The sequence below is a fragment of the Aulonocara stuartgranti genome, assembly GCF_965226115.1.
Source record: "Aulonocara stuartgranti genome assembly, chromosome: 13".
NCBI lineage: Eukaryota > Metazoa > Chordata > Actinopteri > Cichliformes > Cichlidae > Aulonocara > Aulonocara stuartgranti.
The window spans coordinates 17,387,503-17,399,338 of record NC_138949.1 but is presented as its reverse complement, the minus strand read 5'-3'; the positions used below and the strand labels follow the sequence as shown (position 1 = coordinate 17,399,338).

Genomic DNA, 11,836 nt, shown 5'->3' with positions numbered 1-11,836 from the left:
CTCAAAGGCTCAAACAGGTTACGGACTGTGCTTGGTGTCTGTATGTAATTGATAAAAACGCAGAAGTAGGGAAGCAAAAGAGGAGAAGAAAGAAAAGGCTGTTGAGATGCACCCTATGGCTCCCCCTGCAACCCCAAGGTCAGTCCCCTGTCCTTGGTAACTCTTTCATGAGCCAAACTGCACTGTGAATATTAATAGCAAAAAACTCTGGGAACCCCAAACAAAGATTCATGCATGTTACTCAAGCAGAAAATAATTTAAAAAAAACAAATAAGAATATAACAAAAAGCACTGTCACAAAAACTATTGGTGTTTTTTTTTCTCTCAAAAACAATATTAGATATTTGGAAATGTTTTTTGCAGTTTCGGTAATGGGAGAAAAAGGGTAACGATTCTTTGCCTGAACACTTCTGCAATTCAGCACAAAAAGATGGAATAAGAAGGATTAGCTTAGAAATAGCTGTCGCTGAGTATATTTGAAAGCCTGTAGCTTCTCACAGTAAAAAGAAAACCCTCCTTGTAAAGCAGCGTTATATAGAACTTCAAAGATCTAAATGACACTTCCCTTCATTATTCACTGCAGCCAGCAACCTCCAGCACAGAGCTGACAGTTTGCCCTCAGTCATGCAGCCAATACTGAGTGAGTGATTGATGACGTCCAGTGAGACACACAGACACACTCATGCATGCATGCACGCACACCCTCCAAGTACAAACTGAAGCACACTTATATTTATAGCAATATACACTTTCACATTAAATCACAAATCGGTAGAAAATATTCAAGCTGAATATCTTTATTGATATAGACTGTATGATTTGTTGAGAAGATAATGACGCAACAATGGTAAGTAAAACCAAAATCATCAACTTTTTGAATGATTTGAAATCATCAGTAAAGTTTATGACCTCTAAGTTCCTGAATGGACTCACAAAAACTGGGCACGGTCTTGACAGGATGGCAGATGGTGTCCTGGGGGATCTTCTCCCAGATCTGGATCAGGTCATCAGCGAGCTACTGTATAGTCTCTACTTTGGGCTGATTAATAATGCTATAGAGGTTCTCACTTGGATTCAGGTCTGGGGAACATAGTATCAATGTCTTCTAAAGCCCCGTGATTGGGGATGGGCATTAATAAGATTTTCACGATTCCGATTCCAGTTTCAATTCTGTTTAATGATTCGATTCTTTATTGATTCTCTTATCGATTCTTTTTAAAAAAGGAGAACACTAAGGTCGATTAGCTTAGAAATTTGTTTTATATCTTCTCTTTGAACAAGATAGAAATTTAGGAGTAACATGGCCTTACAAACCCAACAGTGAGATCTTAAGAGATCCAGCCTATGGCTCTTCAATGGGGTGTCACAGGGTCCCCAGGAAAAAAAATTGTAAATGTAAAATAATAAAATAAATATTCTTCTGTAGCAATAACAAAGTATAACATAAATTATTCTGTAGCAATTACACAAGAATATCCAGTAATGTCCCTGCCTACAATTAAACACATTCACTTACCGAAAATCGGAGGCATGTGCTGCAAATGGGTGCAAGCCTTTTACCACAAACTTAGTCACTACTCGGTGACATTCGTCTATCCTGGCCTGAAAGGAGACGCTACCGGTAGACTGCAGCGAGAACTGCCAGCATCTGAGCCAGCCAGACTCTGTCTCTCTCATCATGGTCACCTAAATGCACAGTAATGGCAGGTTTTGTAATAAGGCAGATCGCGCTAACATAATATGCACTGTTAGTTGATTATTTGGGGTGGCTGTATCTCAGGTGGCAGAGCAGGTCAGCCACTAATCAGAAGGTCGGTGGTTCGATCCCAGGCTGCCTCCTGGCTGCATACCAAATATCCCTGGGCAAGATACTAACCCCATGTTTGCCTACTGGTGGTGGTCAGAGGGCCCGGTGGCGCCTGTGTCCGGCAGCCTCGCCTCTGTCAGTGCGCCCCAGGGCAGCTGTGGCTACAATGTAGCTTGCTATCACCAGTGTGTGAATGTGTGTGTGAATGGGTGAATGACTGAATGTAGTGTGAAGCGCTTTGGGGTCCTTAGGGACTAGAAAAGCGCTATACAAATGCAGGCCATTTACCTGCCGCATTAACGGGAGAGGACGTGCAAACGTTACCGCTGCTGCTGGGTTGAGATTCACGAGTCCGGAGCGGAATTAAAAACACGACATTCATTTAAGGTTATCGCGTGTTTTGTGAGCAAATGCTTTTGCATATTCATAGTGTTTCCTCCCTTAAATGAAACATCTACTTTTCAAGTATTGCAAGTTGTCCTGTTGTCATCCGTTCTCGTAAAGTATAACCAAACTTTTGAGCGTTTGAGCCGCTTAGGCGCCGTGTTTACTGTAAATGACGCTCCGCAACGTGGTGACGTCATTCGGGGCAACTGGAATCGATAAGGGAATCGTTTGAAAAAATGGCAAACAATTCCAAGGAATTGAAACAGTGGGAACCGGTTCTCAACAAGAACCAGTTTTCGATACCCATCCCTACCCGTGATGGCATATATGATTGTGCAATTCTGGAGGAACCAGAGTACTTGAGCAACAGTGACAGGAACACTACCTGAAAGCAAAACTATTCACTTTTTGGTTGTTTTGTTGTTGCCAGTGCTCCTGTTGTCACTTTCATTAGTAGTTGAAATGGATTCACAGCAGCTTTTGCTTCATAACCAGACAGAACGACAGTTTGAAGTTTAACTTACTTTGTGTTATACTGTTTTGTTTTTGTTTCCTGACTTCTTTTGGCTGTGGGTTTTCCACAGTGCCTGCTCTCCTCCTCTGGGTGGAGCCTTCATCGTACCTCCCAGGATTCCCACCTGAAGCTAATCAGACCGGCTGTATTTATGACCAACGTTCTCTACCAGCCTTCGTCAGAATATCTGCTAACTTAGTCGGATCACCAAACCTTGCCATAACCTCTCACTCCTGGACGCTGGTCTCCTCTGCTCACTCACAGCTGGTAACGTTGCTTTGCATGCTCTTTAGCTTCACCTGCCTCCCTCCCTGCACCTCTGCCTTGGATTCCTTGGAACAATTCTCCACTGACCCACTCACTCAGGCCACTACCTCATGCCCCCCCTCCCCCCCTCCTGCATTAGTTCACCAGCTGACAAATGCCGTAGACCACCAGCTCTCCAATCACAGTTTGCCTGTCAGTCCTGTGCGCCTGTATCCAGTCGCTCAGCCCGGAGCGCACTGTTCATATATATTGCATTTAATTATTCCCAGTCTAGAATCTCGTAGCTCATGTTAACTATTCATAGGTTTGTTCACAGTTCAGCTCATGCTAATCACTCAGTCTTGTTCAGAGCTTTAGTTCTTTATTTCCAAGTTGCCTTATATGAAAGGCAACTTAGAACTTGTTTCTCATATACACATATCTATCGATTGATTGATAGATAGAAGATCTCTATAGATCTATAGATATATTTAAATAAGATCCACAACTTCTTCTGAAGGCCTTCGAGAGGTCATTAGACATATGTGATAACAGCAAAGCGAGCACCTAATCGGGAACCCCAATTCCAATTTCATGGATTTTAAGGTGTGATAAATGTAGGGGTGTACTCAGTTTTCCATGTGATTGTTTGGTAATGTATTTACATTATGACGTTCAGTAGAAATATCACATCATTTGTCTGAGCAAGTCACTTTTATTTACAAGAAATGTTTGTCCAGATATATCAAAGAAGTTAATTATTGCCATGAATTGTATTTATTTTTATATATATGAAACCTAAATACAAAAGCTGCAAACTCCACAGCTACAGTTGTTTCATACATTATGCTTTTCAGACCCATACAATAATTTTTTTATAGAGTTTTAATAACCAGGGCAGTAGTCCCCAAACCATATACTGTCATCTAAACTTGAAAAGAGTTGCAGATTCTCTTCCTAGCTCATCCCCAGTCCTTTAGTGGTTTATTCTCATCTTAACCTTGTATTAATAGTTCATTCTGTTTTCATCAAACATGCTCTGGGCCTAATCCAAAGTGACTGTGTGCTCTCCCTCACTGCACGTCCCCACCGTGCTCATTCCCTTCTCTCTCTGCATCTTCATCCAACCCCTCCTCTAAGCCGCTCATATGCAATTATGCAATTCAGAAAAAGGACAAGTGTGTGACCTTCAGAAAACATGAACTGATTCCCTCTCCATGTGTAATCACACTTGACTGAAATCGTTTTCATTCTGTACTATGATGTCGTCCCAGTAAAAGAAGGAGAGTGTAAACCATGACCCACAGGTAAGTTTAGTGTTACAAGGAAGGATTCAAATCCTGATCGTTTTTGACAGATGTCAGCTGGGCTGCAGCTACCGACGTCACCTTTTGCCTGAGGGATGACATCCCCTGAGACAGAGTGGCACACACATGCAGTCGTGCCATAACTTGTCTGTCATCTCAGTGGCACAGAGTGGGTGTCTGGGAATTTATAACCAATCTCTTTACTTGCTGTCTTGCTATAATGTAACCCTGCTTTTGCTTTAGGTCTAGAGCACCACAGAGACCAGCTGAATAATGTTGCATATCTTTATGTTTAGTGGCTCCCAGGCAAGAAAACCAGGTGGAATAGAGGCTTGTATGAATTACTCATGAGTGTAAAAGTGTAAAGTGCATGCTTTCGTTCTTTTTCTTGCTCTTTTTCTCTAACTCGCTGTCTTCATTCATTTTTTTTCCTTACAAGTGTTTTCTGCCTTTTTGCAGTCTTCTCCAGTCCTGCCATGTGTCTTTGTGAAGTCTGTCCCAGACACGTCCTCTCTGACCAGACAGTGGAGTCATTTCTGTGAAAAAGGTAGGCAAACAGACTCACGCAGCCACACACATTAAGGCTGGAGCATATTATTCAGAGGTGCCCTCTGTGATTGGTTAATCAGCAGACAGTTGGTGTTTGCCCAAATCGTTCATCTTTTATGTGCCGTGTTCCTTTTTCAAAGTCATTCGAGTTATTTTTAGAAGGAGCTAAGTTCATAGAAAAAAATAATTTATTAATAATAATAACTTAAAAACAAAATTTTGGTGCTAAGTTGTAAAAACAAAATTGCTAAATACATAAAATTTTGGAGGAATATTGAGGAGAGGTAGAGGATATATTCGGCAATGGATGCTATGGAGCTGAAAGGTAGGACTTTAAAAGGGAGGCTACAGAGAAGGTTCATGGATGGAGTAACAGAGGACATGCGGAGCTTTAGTGTGACAGAAGAGGATTTAAGAGATTGGGTGAGATTGAGGCAAATGATCCAGGAGCAGCTGAAGAAGATGAAGAGGACATTATATTTTGGAGGATGTTGATAAATAGCATAATTACAGATGCATTAGGTTTTCTAAAAAAAAAAAGAAAAAAGAAATGTTCTGACTGAATGCCTACTCCCCTATTTCACCATGAAATGCAATGTTCCTCCATCACAAAAGGTTAGCAGCCTTGGTTGAACATCGAGCATCGTCGTTTTTTTCCTCTGTTACTGTCATCCCTCTCTGTGCTTTAAAAATAAATAAATAAATAATAATAGCAAAATATGCCCAAAATGTATTCAAGAGTCACGCTGTCTGAAAAGATGTGCATGCATTGGAGCATTCACTCAGGTGCACATGTAGTTCCGGTGCTACCCAGGCTAAAAACAAGTGGTATTAAGTGGACCAAGAGGCTGTTGTTTACACCAGAAACCTCAAATTGATTTGCTTATTGGATACCTGATTGCATTGCTCTCAATTTAACCGTCCAAGATGAAACACCACTGAAATTCAAAGTTAATAGGCATGATTGGAAGCACACAATAATCACTTTATAATCACCTGGTGTTTTCTATTCGGGTGTAACAGTCAATGTTCAAAGTGATTCTACATTGATTTTTTTTTTTAAGAGCACTGTCTGGTTTCATGTTCACCTCACAGCGCTGATGCGATACATGTCCTTCCATCAGAGAAATGTAACCCCAGCTCATGTACTCAAGCAATAGCAGCAAACAAATACACTGGATCCACATGTCTATATGGATGTAGTCAATCAAAGCGAGAAAGAGAAAGAGGTGGGTTTAATGTCAAGATATTGATTAGAAAGTGAATCCACAAACATCTGTTACCTATTCAACGTTTTTCCACAGCAATCTTATTATCACTTCCCATTTCCCTGATGTGTCATTGATCTGTTGCCTCAAATGAATTGTCTTAACGTTATAAAACCCATTCATATTTTTCATCAGTGTGCCATAAGTGCAAATGGTTTTAATGTGTTGGACAAACACTCAGAATAACAAATCGCCCTGGCTTCGGTGAGGATGGCTAAATAGCCATTAGTAGGGGAGAAAAGCCCATAAAATCATCCTCTGATAGATGTCTTGGGTGTGCTTGGCTGAAGCAGGCGCATGGGTTTTATAGGCACGAGCAGGGGAGGGGGGGAAAAAAGCCACTAAGGGAGATGAATGGAGAGCAAAGACCGGTGAGTAGATGCAGGATATGATGGAGAGAGCAAACAGGAAAAATGTCAATATGCCGAGCAGACAAAAGGATGGAGTCTGGCGGGCCGGAAACTCTCTACCCCAGCCTCTACCCTGAAAAGTGTTGTCCCATTAATGTCGCCCAAGGGCTGTTTTCATGCTGCAGCCAAAGTTGTTGATAGTGTGGTGGAGGGGGAGCGGGTTTGCATTCCTGCTGTCATAGCTCAGTCTCTCTCCACTTGTCTCCGCAGTGAGAGACAGGAGCAGCAGGCATCTGAATTACCACTACATGGTGAGATGATTTCCTCTCTCGTGATGCTCTTAAGAACCCCCCCTTTTTTTATCAGGATGCTCTTTACAACATTGCCGGCTCTCTTACTCATTGTCAATCTAATTACTCTGACCATCTGTAAAGTGGCTGCGTGATCAGTCTGCTATGATACCAGCGCAGAATGAAAAAGATGAATGGGAACTATAGAAATTCGATTTGACTCTATAACATATTAGATAATTCTAACTTCAGCATGAAGACTTAATGGTCAGAACAGTCTTCTGAGTCAAACCCAGCGACACAGATAATGCTCGAGTTAAGTGATTCAAATGCATCGTGTCAAATCAGCCATTGTTTAGTGTGTGTTCCTATGTGTGTGAAGTGTGTTATCTGTTTGTATGCCCCAATTGTGAACGTGCATGTGTGTCCTAGGGGTGTTGAATAAGTAATGCAGAGGCGCCTAATGAAAGATAATGTCTAGTTAATGATCTGTCAAAATGAAGTGTTTGGTTATTGAAGAAGGGATCATCTCAGGCTTTAATTTCCACCCTGTGACTCATATTGGAGGATATTACTTCTATGTACACACATATTCACGTGTACATATAGTACACACAAACAAAAGGGAAAAAAAATACAAATACATTTCAGTGCAGAGTGCATAATGCTCAGGCTTTGCCAGCGAATGCGGGTTTGTTTGTGCCTATACGAGAAGTGCCGAAGCATCTCATCAACCACTTCAGCTGCCTGCGGATTAACAGAGGAGATGGAAAGAGAGCACAACAGCCAAACCACCCATAAATGGCCATCTAGCCAACAGCTATGGAGGAAGGATTAGCCTCTGCTTTATTCACCACACATAGCTGTCAGGAAGAGCCCTTACTGCTAATCTTGGCAACAGCTCTCCTTCTCAGTGGGGCCAAGCAGCTACAGAATAATTCTGATTACTTGAAGTAATGAGTGTTGCTGTGATTTACTATAAAGAGACTGAACTGAAACAATGCACAGTCAGGCAGGCCACGAGTGAATGGACTCTTGAATGAAAGACGAGCTAAGAGACAGCACACGTTAAAGTGGATAAACACTGATAAGATGATGAGTGAAAACATGCACGTGGCTTTAAGCAGGGAAAAGAATTGTCAATGAAGAGGTCGCACACAGGTCAGAAGGGCTATTTAATTCTGAAAAAGAGCAGATAGTGGAGGAAAGACAGATGGGAATGCAACAAAGATTGACTGAGCTTCTCTTTGTGTGGCTGGTTAAATTTACAATTAACTAATTCATCAAAATTTTAATCTCTACTTATATCAATATGTAATTTCAGCTGTTAAATTAGGCAAAAATAAAATGCATGCATTTCTTAGAGAATATGAAATTTTGCTGCTTCTTTTTGTAAACTAAAATGTCATTAATAATAAAACACTTTGTTTGAATCTGTACTGTATTTCATTTCCTTTATGGGGGACACTTCCAGAAATAAGATCCTAATGGGACGCAGGCTTCCCAGTTTAAAAAAATGATGACAGGCGACCCACGGAGGTAATGTCTGACACGAGCACAAACAGAGCTAATAAACAACATTATGAAACTAACCCGTAGTAGATGGATTAAATTGGAGGGAAACACAGAGGCAATTGGTGGGTTGCCTCAGTTGAAACATGCTTTTTCAGGGAAAGCAAACAGGATGTTGCTAGACAGAAAGGACAACAACCCACAGAGTGGGGGAAAATGATGGAAACCAACGCAGGCACAGGACAGAGCAAGATACAGTAGATTCCTTTGATTTGCTGATCAAGATAAAAGTCATGCATCTTCTAAGACTAACAGAGAAAAGGAAGTGGTGACTATATTAGGAAATGGCAGTTTATGTATTACAGCTGGTACATCAGCTTGCAAAAGCAGATGTCCACGTGTAATAAGTAACAGAATAATAAAGTATGAAAATTCTACCACTCAAAACTGGAACACAGACAAGCTATATCATGTACTGTATCAGATAACCACATGAAATATTCTCCAAAAGGCACCAATCCCACAAAAAGGGTTTAGAACGTGCAGAGATGAGAAACCAATGAGCTATGGCTACCAGTGTTGGTGTCCGCTAATACTAATCGTAGAAACCTTAAGCTCTGAAGCGGTTTATATCAGAGAGTTATAACATTCAACATCACCAATCTGAAGCAAAGGAAAGAATTTGCTAATCCACCAAAGCTTTTATTTAGCAAGAAAGCTGCATGAAAATGAAACACTGCTCCTTAAACACAGCTGCATAACCAGATTTGGATGAACCCATTTTCCCAGCCTTGTCCACCATCTAGTTATTGCCTACCATGTGACTCCTGAATCCAACTCCTGGGGTCTGGTTTAAGCACAAATCAGTCCGTCTTCTCCACAGAGATTAGCGGTATTGCATCCTGTGCTATTGCTGCTGCTTAACTTCTTTGGTTGTCTTTTTAAACTCACTAGCTTTAAGCTAACAAATGCATGTAGATTCACTTAATTTTACTCGATGTTATGCCCGTTTCCCATTGTCATTTTAGAGATGTTGCTGCTGCTCACCAAAACAATAGTGCCAGACAAAATACTGCATGTGAAATTTTCATTTTATTTGTTTTCATTTATGACAACATATCTCAACACATACTTATAAAATTTGGTGAAGATATTTGGGGTGGCTGTGGCTCAGGTGGTAGAGCAGATCAGCTACTGACTGGGAGGTTGGTGGTTTAATCATTGGCTTCCCCAGTCTGCATACCAAGTATCCTTGGGCAAGATACTAACCCCAAGTTGCTCTCTGATGCGTCCATCGGAGTGTGAGTGCTTAGATTGCACTTAAGTATAGAAGGAAGTGCTTGTATGAGTGGGTGCGAATGGGTGAATGAGGCATGTTGTATACAGCGCTTTGAGTACTCCAGGAGAGTAGAAAAGCACTATATAAGAATCAGTTCATTACCATATTTATCCGGTTCAGTTGCCACACTATTAATCTTAATGACTTTTGAGACTTTTCCTTTGGGAGATTCACATTCATGCTTCTGAGAAAAAAATATTCAAACAAACTGCCATAAAATGTGGTTCAGACATTCATTCCCTCTTTAGATGAACTATAGTAACTCTGGTCATCTTTTTCAGTAGCAGTTCTTTGGTGGATGACCAAAAGCCTTGTGAAGCAACAGCATTCATTCAAGCTATGCTTCACACAGTGTACTATTATTATTATTATTATTATGAATGGAAAATAAATGCAGTGAATATATCAGTATCGTTACATTTCCTACTTCTTAATTATTTAACAAGCTGAGATTTTTATGTTTTTTGTAACTGATAATATGCTTGTTTTGTCCATTTAAAAGGAAAATTGGAGCAACATCTCTAAAAGCTGGTTTAGTGCTAGGCAAAAATCTCCTCTTGTGGTGCCTGAGACACAAACTCCAAACCATAGCTGCTCATTGCTGATTGGTTCATTCACACTGACCACTGGCCTCCTAATCAAGTGAAACCTTCTGGATTCTGTACATACATAAAGACTTATACTGACAGACAGGATATTAAATCAGGGCTGGCAGAGCACCTGTTTATAGTATACTTACTGTGATGGATAAGACACACGGTGCAAGTCTGAGGGAAGCTGTCTGATCATTTTAGAGTAAAAGACATGAATTTTGTTTTCCCCTCTGGTTATTTTTCCCTGAGGCTCCACCACAAACTTGGGTTTAATAAAGATAGGGAGCCACAAGTCACGGTCCTCCAGTGCTCCTGTGCTGGCTAGCTCATTTCTATGTTTTCTCTTCTCTTTATTGCTCGCCCTCTCTCTCTTACTATTTGTCACCCAAAACCTGTCTCAGTGCTGGTGACTGTGCATGTTTGTGTGTTAATCACACCTGTGTTTTCAGGGGCAGGTCCTCCTCTGGTGTCCCAACCTTGCATTCTGCACACCTGGAAGTAATGAGCTCACCTGTTAGCAATTATCTGAGTCCCATTCTCCTAATTAAGAGGAGGGAAGACCCTCAGTTGAAACCTGATTGTTGTTTTTGCCCTGCAACTTTATCTTAGCTTCTGTTCTTCTCTTTGCAGAAACCTGGAAGTGGGAAACAGTGAGTTGCTGAGAGAGAGAGATTTCTGTGGATGTGTCTGTGGGACCCTTGCCCTCGCTAACTGAAACTTCTTTGTCTTGCACGTTTAACTATTGTAAATAAATATTTTGAACAATTGTCCCAATTCTGCACATTGAGTCCAGTCTGGACCACTATGACAACATGTTGCTTTCTGCGCACTTTTTTTTTTTTATCAATAAAACTGTTTCAAATGTTTGTGTTGAATCTTTCTTGTCTCATGAATGCAGCTTTTCATTTTTTCTCGTAGAGATTTATTTATGTAGATGTTTTCTGATTTCAGCCTGCTTCCCATTTAATCATTCTTTCAATGACACAGCTCGAAACTTTGCCGTAGTCTATTGATTCCCAGGCGAGTATGCACTGTAATCAGTGTGCTTTGCTATCCATAAAGGCTCCATCTCTGTGTGTTGTCCCACTTAAGATTGGCATTTTACTTTGTGTAGTCAATAATATTATAAACTAGTGGCGTGTCATCACTTTAATTTATGGAGACTGTGTCCCTCATTGACACCGGGGAATTTAAATGGATTCCCTATCTACTGCAGTGCAACCCAACTTCTGCCCCAAGGCTTCCATCTGTCCTTAAATGCCACCACACTGTGTGTGCGGGCTTATAATGACCTAGCAGTAAAGAATGCACATGGGATATATGTGACACCACTGGCAAAGCAGAGGAGCCATTTCATTGCATCTCACTGACTCTCATAAATCATTTGCAGGCTGAGGAGGTCTACTGCATCCTGAAGAGCTGCCATCAAAAGATTTCTTAAAACAAATCTCATGTAAGTTGAGATCAGTTAATATTTTAATGATCTAACCTTTCTTAGAATGAACTAAATCTACAAGAATTCCACTTATCTCAGCTATTTTCTTTTATTTCTAGTCTTAAACAAAATCCAGTCAGACGCTCAGATGATCAGCATTCAGCTCAGCACCCTCCTGTACCTGTTGTGAGGGGAGCGGTGCAAGAGCCAAGCTGGCTCAGGCTTCCTGCTGTTTCCTC

At 41.0% G+C, this 11,836-nt stretch overlaps 1 long non-coding RNA gene across 3 annotated transcripts; it reads left to right on the top strand.

Annotated features, from left to right (window-relative positions):
* Positions 1-2,640: 2,640 nt before the first annotated feature.
* Positions 2,641-10,981, top strand: LOC309720827. 3 transcript variants are annotated; one of them, XR_014280572.1, is made up of 4 exons: positions 2,641-2,975; positions 4,721-4,808; positions 6,699-6,739; positions 10,793-10,981. It is a non-coding gene; the product is annotated as an uncharacterized lncRNA (long non-coding RNA). The 3 variants fall into 3 exon arrangements; XR_014280571.1 differs by lacking the exon at positions 6,699-6,739; XR_014280573.1 differs by lacking the exon at positions 10,793-10,981 and having other exon boundaries at positions 6,699-6,912.
* Positions 10,982-11,836: the final 855 nt, after the last annotated feature.